Genomic DNA, 10,031 nt, shown 5'->3' with positions numbered 1-10,031 from the left:
TTAGGCTGTAAATACATGTGGCAATGTAGCTGCTGCTGCTGCCGCTGCCTCTGGTGAAATTGTCCCATTATGTCCTCAAGTAATCATATATTAATACTGAGTGGAATATGCATTTTTCGAATAAATCCTACACCATGTTAAATATGTTTTAAAGTGACAATAATATGTAAATAGATTTAGATTAATAGAGGAAGTGCCCTCAATAGTGATCTGCTATTCAACATAGCATAGTTCAACATTTCGGATTCAGATGGTTTAATCGCTGTCACTGCTGATCCCCTGAATCTCATCTCGTAGTGCTGCAGCTGTGGCTGTAACAGCCTACTGTGGATTACTCTTCGGCATGCGCTGATAATGACCACTGACTTTGGCTGGGCCGTGAACGCGCGCTCCGCGAGCCACGGTCATTTCTCTATACCGTGTGTGTGAATGGTCGCTCCCTGGGTGCCGCTGCGCGCAGCCTTTACCGATCGGCCGTGGTTCAGTGTTCAGAGCATGCCCGCTCGCCCCGCAGTTTCTCGGGTCCGAAGAGAAGCAACGGAAGACGTGCCGTTTGCGCACAGCCGTATTCATCCGGTTTTGGTCCATTTTGGGGGTTTGCTTTTTTCTTTTTCTTTTTCCCCCCTTTTTTTTGCCAGTCAGCACTGTTTGCCTGTAACGACCACCAGCGCAGAACGGATGGTTCCGTTTGATTCCACGATTTTGGTGAGATGCTGAACTGGAGGCTCCTTGCCTGCCCTCTCTATCAGCTCATCCCCTCGTGCTGTCATCTCACTTCGCGTTCAATAGCGGCTTGACAGGATAGTCAGGGCAAAAACAAACAAACAAAACAAGAAAAAAGAGCGAGAGAGAAGCATGCAATAAACAAGTGTCAAGTAGCTTCGGGCTGGTTCGGTTGGAGGGAAGGAAAAAGTTCAAGTTGAAGAAGGAGGATTATGCAGTGAGTGCCGCACGTAACTATAAACAGGTACGTGATATTTTGCAATGTATTCCTGTGGAAACGATGCTGCTGATTAACCCGCCAGCTTCTGTGACCGAGCAGCACATGTGTGTGTGTGTGTGTGTGTGTGTGTGTGTGTGTGTGTGACATGCACAGTCATATCTTGTGGCAAGTAGGAAGGGGAGGAGGGCAGCGCAGAGCGATGACATTGAGGTGCCTTTTATCCGAATATCATTCTGTAGTCCTCATGCGAGCCCTTGACGCTTGGCTGACATTGGTGATCGGGGTCATCTCCCCGCGTCTGCAGTGTCGTTCACGTGCCATGCGTAGAGACGTCCAAAAAATATAGTCCCGTCAATAATGACCTTATTAATTGCGGTGGACTTTTTGTGGCGTGAGAGGTTTCCACATGGCGATTCTGCGCTGCATATTTTTTAAAGAAATGTAGTAACCCTAAAATAGTCAGGGTGGACTGCGAGACCCAGTCGTGACTCGTGATGAAGAGCTCCTGTCCCTGTCCGACGCGTTTATGGCTGCCGCAGCGCAGCATCCTCTTTTCAGCGCTCCCCGTAACGTGCATGAGAAAGTAACCTAAGTGAGTGCCCTTCGAAAAGAAACCAAAATCACGCTTTCAGTTCATAATAACAAACATGGAGCTGCTGGAGGGCTTTAATTGGCTGCTTGACTTGTCATTGCCTCTTGCCTCCCCTCCTCGGGACGGCAGCAACGATGCATTCCTGTCTCTTCTTTCTTGTGCACTGCACTTTATTCACCTTTTTTCATTCATATTTCTTCTGCTTGCTTGGTATTATATCAGAGGTGAGGGCAGTGGAACTATGAGCTTTCTTCTTCTGCTGCTGTTTTTGGTGATGTGCTCATGCACAGGATAGCTGCCCCCCTTCAAGCTGCAGCAGAACATAACAGTGTAGGACACACAGGAATGAATATTGATTGAGCATGAGTGAGACTTTTAGTTAAGGATTTCAGGCACAAAGTTTAAGGATGAATAAGGAAAACTTTTAAAGTCAGTTGTGTATCAAGCAGGGTGGCGAGGGATATGAGGCCCACACACCAGCTGTATATCCCAGAGCCTGGCAGTCATCGGCACCTTATGACATGAAACACACACGCAGACATAGACACACACACACACACACACATGCCACGAAGATCTTGGTGATGAGACGCACTGTTGAGATTCACACTTCAATCTAACTGGTACAGTTTCTCTCTGCGGCCCTGCTATCTCCTCCTCCACCTTTTTAGCTCTCTTCAAGCCCGCCTGCGTCTGTGTGATTTCTGACGCTCTTTGATCTCTCTCCCGCTTTCCATTCCTCCATCTTGAGCTTTTGACAGGGGCGTAGAAATCAAAAAAGAAGCAAAGCCCTCAGATTTGCGGGGGATCACTTCTGACACACTTTTAAGCGCATGCATATGGAAACAAGTGCATATGTTGCTCTCTCTCGCCATTTGTCTGGTTCGCTCGCAAGGACGAGTGCACAGGCTCAGCTGTTTGCCACAGTGTTTGACCTGCCAGGTGTAATCACGGCCAGTTTGCCGTGTTTGTGTGTGCATATAGTGAGACTCGGTCTTAAGTGCTAATAGGCGCTCACGCCGGAGAGCAGCAGGCTGTGTCAACTGCAATCTCCAGACTAGCCTTCACGGTGTCCTATTTGGCATGATGACACACACACATGCACAAATGGGCCTGAGATGCATAGAGTTGACTTAAGGGTCTGAGCACTACAGGTTCCCTGAGTCCATGTCCTTGCCGTCCCTTCACAACTAATCATCAAGATTAAGTCAGTGCTGTTACCATGCAGATATTCTGCAGGTTGACTTCTACATAAATATGGCATTTTTTTTTTGTTGTTAAATCACACATAGATGTTGTTGGGGACGATCTTTCTGTTAATCTCTCTTCCTTTTCCCAGTGCTCTATATGGGTTATATATTTATACATACATTTCACTGAAACACCTGTGAGTCCTGGAAAGAGGAGCATCAATCTTCATTAGCCTGCAAAGAGGCTGGCCTTGTTGAATAAATGACTAGCATAGAGAAAGTGTGTGTGTGTCTATTTGTGTACGTGTGTGTTTGGCTGTGTGTACGTGTGCACTCGTGTGCGAATCTGTTGAGTCCTGTGGCCCACTCCAACCTGGCTGACAGATGACTGCAAGTGATTTCCAGGGTTCAGCAGATTAGGGGATTAAAAGACTGAAGGCTTCACACAATAACCCTAATGCATGTGCATGTCAGCAGGCACACGCGCATTTTGGGGGCTGCGGGGCTGTTCGGAGGTCAGCGATATCCAGTCTGACCCCTGTGCTGTGTGTTATCCCACACTGTGCAGGACTGTCCACAGTCACAGATGGAAAGCGGGATAAGAAAATCTCAAAGGTTCGATTTCACTTTACAGGTGTGAACCCGTAGAGGTACTGAAAGCCCGGTTGATACATTTTGTCCTCCCCAACCAATTCAGAGCCTACTTAGTGTTGGAAAATGAACCAGCATAGTAGCTGAATAGTTGTGACTAGGCCAGTGCAATTTTGTTGCCGATTTAGAGCCAAAAATCCCTTTTAAACACAAACCAGTTACCATTGTTTCCTTTGTTTTAATTCCTATCAACTAGAACTACATTGCACCATGTTAATTGATGTCACAGGAAAAAAGCTGCTTATATGTCTCTCAGATATAATTACCTGAGAGCAGTAAAGTGCCTCTTATTTGAAGGCTTTCGCATGATTTCATGTGTTGACTGGCTTGGTTTTGGAAACAGCCATTTGCTGCTTGGTGTTAACATTTTTTCCCTTTACCTGGCCATTTCGACAGGGTGTGAACTGCTAAGCACTGTTGTTTCTGACAGCGCAACCATAGCAACATCGGCAAGTTTTTAAATAACTTAAATCCACAGGGTTCAATTTGGGATTCCAAGTTTAGATCTTCATTTATTTTTAAGATGCTGGGAAGAATGAATTGAGCAATCACACCCAGATAATCTACACACAGTTGCATCTTGAAGCATCCACTTCTTTTGCTGTTATAAAAATCAGGTCGTATAAGGTTCGGAACAATTTGTGATGTTAATATATATATATATATATATATATATATATATATATAGCAATTATTGCTGCTCTACAGTACATTAGACTATAGCACTTTATAATTTGGAAAAGAGCAGGATAAGTAGTAACAGAGGACAAATAGCCTCTTGTCACTGCTGATTAACTAAGAACACTGACCTTTAGACAGAGTAGAGGTAGGTGAAAAGGATGTTCCTTCTGTCAGAATATGCAGAGGGGGTGATTATGTTTACACTGTTGCTGCAATTGTCAGGACGTGCTAGTAAATAGAAAATACTAAGCTTGGTGGCACAGCTCTATTAGAGGCAGGTCCGCCCGGCCTTCCACCCTCCCAGTCATTTCACAAGCTCAGGGCTTTTTTTGCTTTTTTTTTTTTAGAGCCAAATATACAATCATCTCAGTGTCATAAATCCACATCCAGATAGAGAAACTGCTGCAGGAATGGGCTCATTCCTATGATACTGCCCTGTTTGGCCTCCTACACAGTAGAGTTTGGGCAGCATGACATACAACCGTGTCGGAAAGACCGACTCAGTTAACCAGTTATGCTTCCATACTATCCCCCCTTCCTTTTTCCTGCCTCGTCTGGCGAGGCCTCACTTTGATCCATTCATGCTCCATTGTCCTCTTTGTGTTATATTTCAACATTTCAACTTTCAACATTAATTGTCCTCCTTTCGAGAGCTTGCCAAGGCATAGGTAGGAATAGCATGCTGTGGGTTTTTGAGAGGCTAAAATTACAAAGGCTTGCTGATGAAGGAGAAAATTATATTAATTGCAGTAATTGATTAATTGGTGGGTAGATGAGTAAGAAACCACAGAGTGTGAAAAAAAAATAGTAGATGACATATCCAGTGGCTTTCTGTTGAGATATTTTAAGGCTGGAGTTCATAAAAGGAAAGCTAAAATTATTATTAGTATTAGTATTATTATTATTAACCTCCTGATGTGATTACAAGACTGAATTCAATTACGTTTGGTACCACTTTACGTGTGACGAATCTGCCAGTGCAGTTAAATTTTTTATATTGAAGCACTTTTTACAAGAGCGCCTCAATTAACAGTCCTCCTTAATGTCTGTGCTTCCAGTAGTCCCATCAAATTGAACCAAAACACTGACTCAACATATCATCTTAGCATCTCTCTAAAAGGCCATGACGCACATGGCTATTGCTCCCTATTATCGAGTATTTTTCAGTGGAAAAAGAGAGATCACATTAACGTAGACATTGGATAGCTCTTTATCGGAACAAGGATTCTTAAAATAGCCACGAAAAAAACATATAATAGGAGAAGATGACGCAGCAGCCAATACTTAGACCCCAACGTAACATGAATAAAATTTTAAAATGCATAATAGTCTGAGATTTGTGTTGTGTTGATCTGTGATTTTTCCTAAACGTACAAGAAATTTGAAACCCATAAACTCATCGTTCATCTGGGATTTGGACACTCCTCAGAAGCCTTTGTGGCCTGTGATTTTATTTGACGGGTTTTGTATGTGTGTGTGTGTGTGTGTGTGTTGCTCAGACTATACTGCTAAGCGTTACATGATGAGAGCGTATGCGTGTGTGTTTGCATGTGTGCGGTGTGTGACACCCAGCATTAGCTGTGCTTTGGAGAAAGTGACGCTCGTAGAGAGCAGCCTTCATCTTGGATTACCATGCTCATGGATCCTGTGGGTTTTTGTGTTGGAAGTGATGGCAGAGTGGGATAATATTTACTACATCTGTCTGACAGCTGACCGACTGGTTTTAACTCATCCCTCTCATGGACTCATGGCGCTTTGTGATGAGCTTCCTCCCTGCATTGAAGTGCAGCCAAGCACATGCGCCTGCTTGCATGTGGACAACGGCTGGTACCGAGCCTTTCATCATAACAAGGCTGTGTAAGACCATCAGTTTCAGCGGATGATGTGGGTGAAATTTGGAACACACAGAAACAAAGGCCGCTGACCAGTGAGTGATGTGTTCACTCATTTAGGTGCTCAGCGTTCATGTTGATGTTTCAGCGAAGGCGAGCACTGTCAGTCATCTGTCAGTGAAAATGACACCTACAGCACTGTGTGTGAAACGGGCTGAAGGCTGATCTTTTTGCAAAGAAGTCATGGTACAGCTGAACATGCACCTTTTTGGAAATGAATGAAACTGAATTTCTTGGATAACTTTCGCAGAGGAAACTTAATTGAAGTCACCAAAAAATAACATCCTTCGTCTGTTCGTCTTTGTTTAACAGGTCAGGGTTTTCTTTCTCAGTGTAGACAGTCTTTTTTTTTTTTTTAACAAGTTACTAAAATTCTTTTCTTCTATTCCCGAGGAGTGGAGTTAATAGTGGGAAAGTCCTTATCTGCCTTTAAGAAGACATTGTGACCGGTTGAGTCATGCTCAAATATACTGCCTTTATTACTTAGACTTACAGAGTCATTAAGGCCTGACCCCGTTGCTCCTTAGATCAGGAAGTGTATTAACAGCATTCATTGATGATACTTAAGGATCTTTTGTAAGAGTGAACTTTCGTAAAGCCCTCTGACCCAGGAACTATTGAATTTTGTGGGGATTAGATAGGTATCCGCTTTAACCTTGACTGGTCGAACATGTAGAGACTGAGGACAACTTCAAGAGGAAAATCAGCATAGAGGCAGTAAAGGGTAAGGTGCTCGGCCACCATGTGCCATTAGAACAGCTTCAGTATGCTTTGGGATTTATCCTCCAAGTCTCTGGAATTCTACTGGAGGGATGGCAAATTATCCTGCCCAAAAATATTCCCTTATTTTGTGTGTTAATTCCACTGGTGGAGATTATCATTTAATGTGTCAGTCCAAAACAGTTCCTCAAGTGTTTAAGTGGACTGGGATATAAAGACTTTACTCACCAACTCATTCTGGGACCCCCTGGCACCCGTGCATGGGATCATTGCCATTCTGAATAAGATCACTTCCATCAGCATTCCCATATAGGATAAAAGTGGTCAATCAGAAGAACTTTGTATTAGTTTGCAGTGACCATTTCCCGACAGGGCACAAGTGGAATGAGTGAATAGCCTTACTATAGGAATCAAGCATTCAGGTTTTATCTTTAACATGTCATCTATGTTATCTAATAACTGCATGATAGCACTGATATAGCTAGGCAACAGACATGCACACAGTTTCAGACCAGTCAGTTGACAATAATCCCTTCCCTTAATATGTGGGATCATTCAATTCCATGCATTTCCTTGGCCAGTGAAATAACTACAAACTCTCCGTGGCAGCCAATGGAATCTGTATATTTAGTATACCATCTATCCATGTTCTCTCTGCCTCTCTCTGTCTCTCTTTCTAAGCAGACATGTCTAGTTACAGTCTAAAATGGCCTTGTGAAGGAGGATGGGAGTTAAGATGGCATCCCCAGAGACTTTTCAGAGAAGTAATTTAATAAACTGTTATATTTTCCCACTCCACAAGGGAAAGGGGATAGACTCAGAAAAGTAATGAAACTCAGCTGTTGAATTTTTAATATTAAAGAATCAATTTCCTATTGCTGAACACAACTAAGTAAAAGGTCCTTTCTTCCACATGCATTGCAGCTCGCACAGTATAGCATTGACTTATGGCTGGCCTCCTGTTCTTACTGTGGGAAGATGTAACGGTTTGATGAGAACATTTGTTGAGCAGCATCTTCTACCTCCCGTCCACCCTTGAATGTTTAAGCACCAGCTGGAAGCACACATTGTCCTTACCTAAGTCCCTACTCCAAAAAAAAAAAAGAAAAAATGGACTGGCTATCGCAAGCATAAATGCACTTTAAAAAAATGTTAAAAGCACCAAAAACATTTTCTGAATTAAGCTGCAATCCATCTGAAGGTCAAGATTTCACAGTGTGTAGGTACATTTGCAGAATTATGAAGTCATACATGCTTTACACTGCGGTCATGCAGTGCTGTAAAAAAAAAAAAAAAGAAGTCATCTGGATACAATTACTGGAAAGCATTTCTTCAGATGTCTTGGCTGTCTTAACAAATAACCAGTCAGCCATTCAGTCTGAGATTCGTTAAAAAAGGGTCTTCCAGGAAAACTTTTCACTTATGCATAGGCCAAGGCAGGGTATGCTGAAAATATATGCAAAAATAATGCCTTTCGAAGAAGTGGTCATTCAGACCTTGTGCTATATATATCTATATTTTTGGGATGCAGGATTAACAATAAAAACACACACACAATGTGTTACAGTTTCTGTGGTTTAGGAATTTGCGGAAGTATTTAAAGGCATTTATTAATGCTTCCCAGCATAGACAGTATATATTGCATGACTATACAGCCAAGTCAAACCCAAATTAGTCCGCAGTAGTGATGCTCTTGTGGTTGCTGCAATGAGATGAGGCTGGCATCTTTAGCATTTTTGTTGGAGTTAGCTAAAGTGGCTCTGATTCTGTTTAAAATAAAGACTTTTAGAGCATCCATCTGCTTCTGCGTGTCTCCAGCAGAGGCAGCTGAAGGCCAGCAGTTTCCTCTTTTTTTTTCTTTTTTTTTTTGCTAGTTTCTTCTCCCATTTGTAGCTCGCATTGTCTTCTTTTTAGCTCTCTCTTTTTTAAATGGTTCTGCCCTTAACAGGTTTTTGTAACATCTGATTGATGCTGAACGCTGGTATTTGATAATTAGCGTAGTTTCCTACCTTTCACGCTTCTGTCAAAGCATTCGGCTGTTTGTTTACTGCAGATATGCAATGACACTCCTTTTACCCTGACTCCACTGCTACGTGAGGGAGACAGAGAGAGAGAGAGAGAGGTCAGGTGATGATATATGACCGCGATGCTGCATTCCAGCACAGGATGATTAATCTCTTCTGGGAACACTTCACGAATACAAGTTTAACCTAGCTCGGCCTTGCACATGCCTGGACGCACACATGTGCGGGCGTGCGCACGGCACAGCAAACACACACAGGTGTAAACACGCGCACACTCTGCATGCTTAACAAGCTGGACATAAACGCTGGGCCAGAGTGCATGTAGTTGTGTTTGTATGCAATTCATGTGCAACTACCCTACCTTCCCCTTCCCCGACCCTCTCCACCTAGCGTCCAGACGGATGTATTCACACAAAATCACACTCCCATATACACCCATATCCTCTTTTTTTTGTCTCTGCCTACCTTGTTCATTCTGTCTTTTTCCCCTCTATTCTCACTGGCCTCAGTGGTGCAATGTCTCACATTCACCCCTCTCCTCTTTTGCCTTGTCCATTCATCACAAACAGTCACAGATGCTCACACTCACACAGGGAGAAAGAGAGTCAGAAAAGGGAGGGAGAGTGCGAGCTGCTCTGTATAAGGCCATTTGGCTCCACTAACAGTGAGCATACGGCTATAGGATTAGTGCTGCTAGGTGCTAACAGCTTCAATGTCTTAATAAGCACAGAGAAAGGCAGGATCTGGCCTTCTTTGTGCGATACAGCTGTGTCTATGTACATAAGTGTGCATATTCAGGTGCTCTGCACAGGTACAAATACTTTTTGGCAGTCCTGGGCCAGCACATTGAGAGGATAAGTGTAAATACAACGGGCTGCATCCGAAGCTCCATTACTTGAGCGCACTTCAACAAATTGTTCCGCAGTTGTACTCATTGAAACACAGAGGGTGGTTGAACACATCTTTATTTTAATGAAGTCATTTATTGTAATGGAGAGCATTTACAGACAACTGTAGCTTAGATTCCTATGCTTTTGTCATTTCTGCTTCTCTGCCTCTTTACATAGTAACAAAGACACAGAGCTTGCTATGTCTCTGTATCACTGATTGAGTATAGCTGCGAATGCAGTCCATCTTCTTTCCTGGGACTGGATGGAAGGGTGGGCATTGGTGGGGGTGGGGATATGAGTTTTGTAGAAACACACTGTCATGTAATTAAATGTTTCTAGCAAGACAGGAAGACTTGAACAAATTCAGGATAAAATGAGCATCTAACACCAAAGCTTTTGACCATTAGCTTTGTAAATTGTGGTTAGCTTTTTATCCAAGACTACACCG

General features: G+C 43.1%; 1 protein-coding gene across 11 annotated transcripts in view; it reads left to right on the top strand.

Annotated features, from left to right (window-relative positions):
• Nucleotides 1–328: 328 nt before the first annotated feature.
• Nucleotides 329–10,031, top strand: part of tenm2a (teneurin transmembrane protein 2a) — a 209,646-nt gene continuing 199,943 nt past the window's right edge. For 7 of the 11 annotated variants that reach the window (XM_084941579.1, XM_084941570.1, XM_084941564.1 and 4 more), the window contains exon 1: nt 329–967. The gene's annotated coding sequence lies outside the window, so the exon portion shown is untranslated. The remainder of the gene's footprint in view (nt 968–10,031) is intronic. The other 4 variants (XM_084941611.1, XM_084941621.1, XM_084941605.1 and 1 more) reach the window with 1 other exon arrangement.

This window comes from Perissodus microlepis, chromosome 2 (assembly GCF_051167445.1).
Source record: "Perissodus microlepis isolate ML-2025 ecotype Zambia chromosome 2, ASM5116744v1, whole genome shotgun sequence".
In the NCBI taxonomy this organism is placed as follows: domain Eukaryota; kingdom Metazoa; phylum Chordata; class Actinopteri; order Cichliformes; family Cichlidae; genus Perissodus; species Perissodus microlepis.
This window is presented reverse-complemented; position numbering and strand designations above follow the sequence as displayed.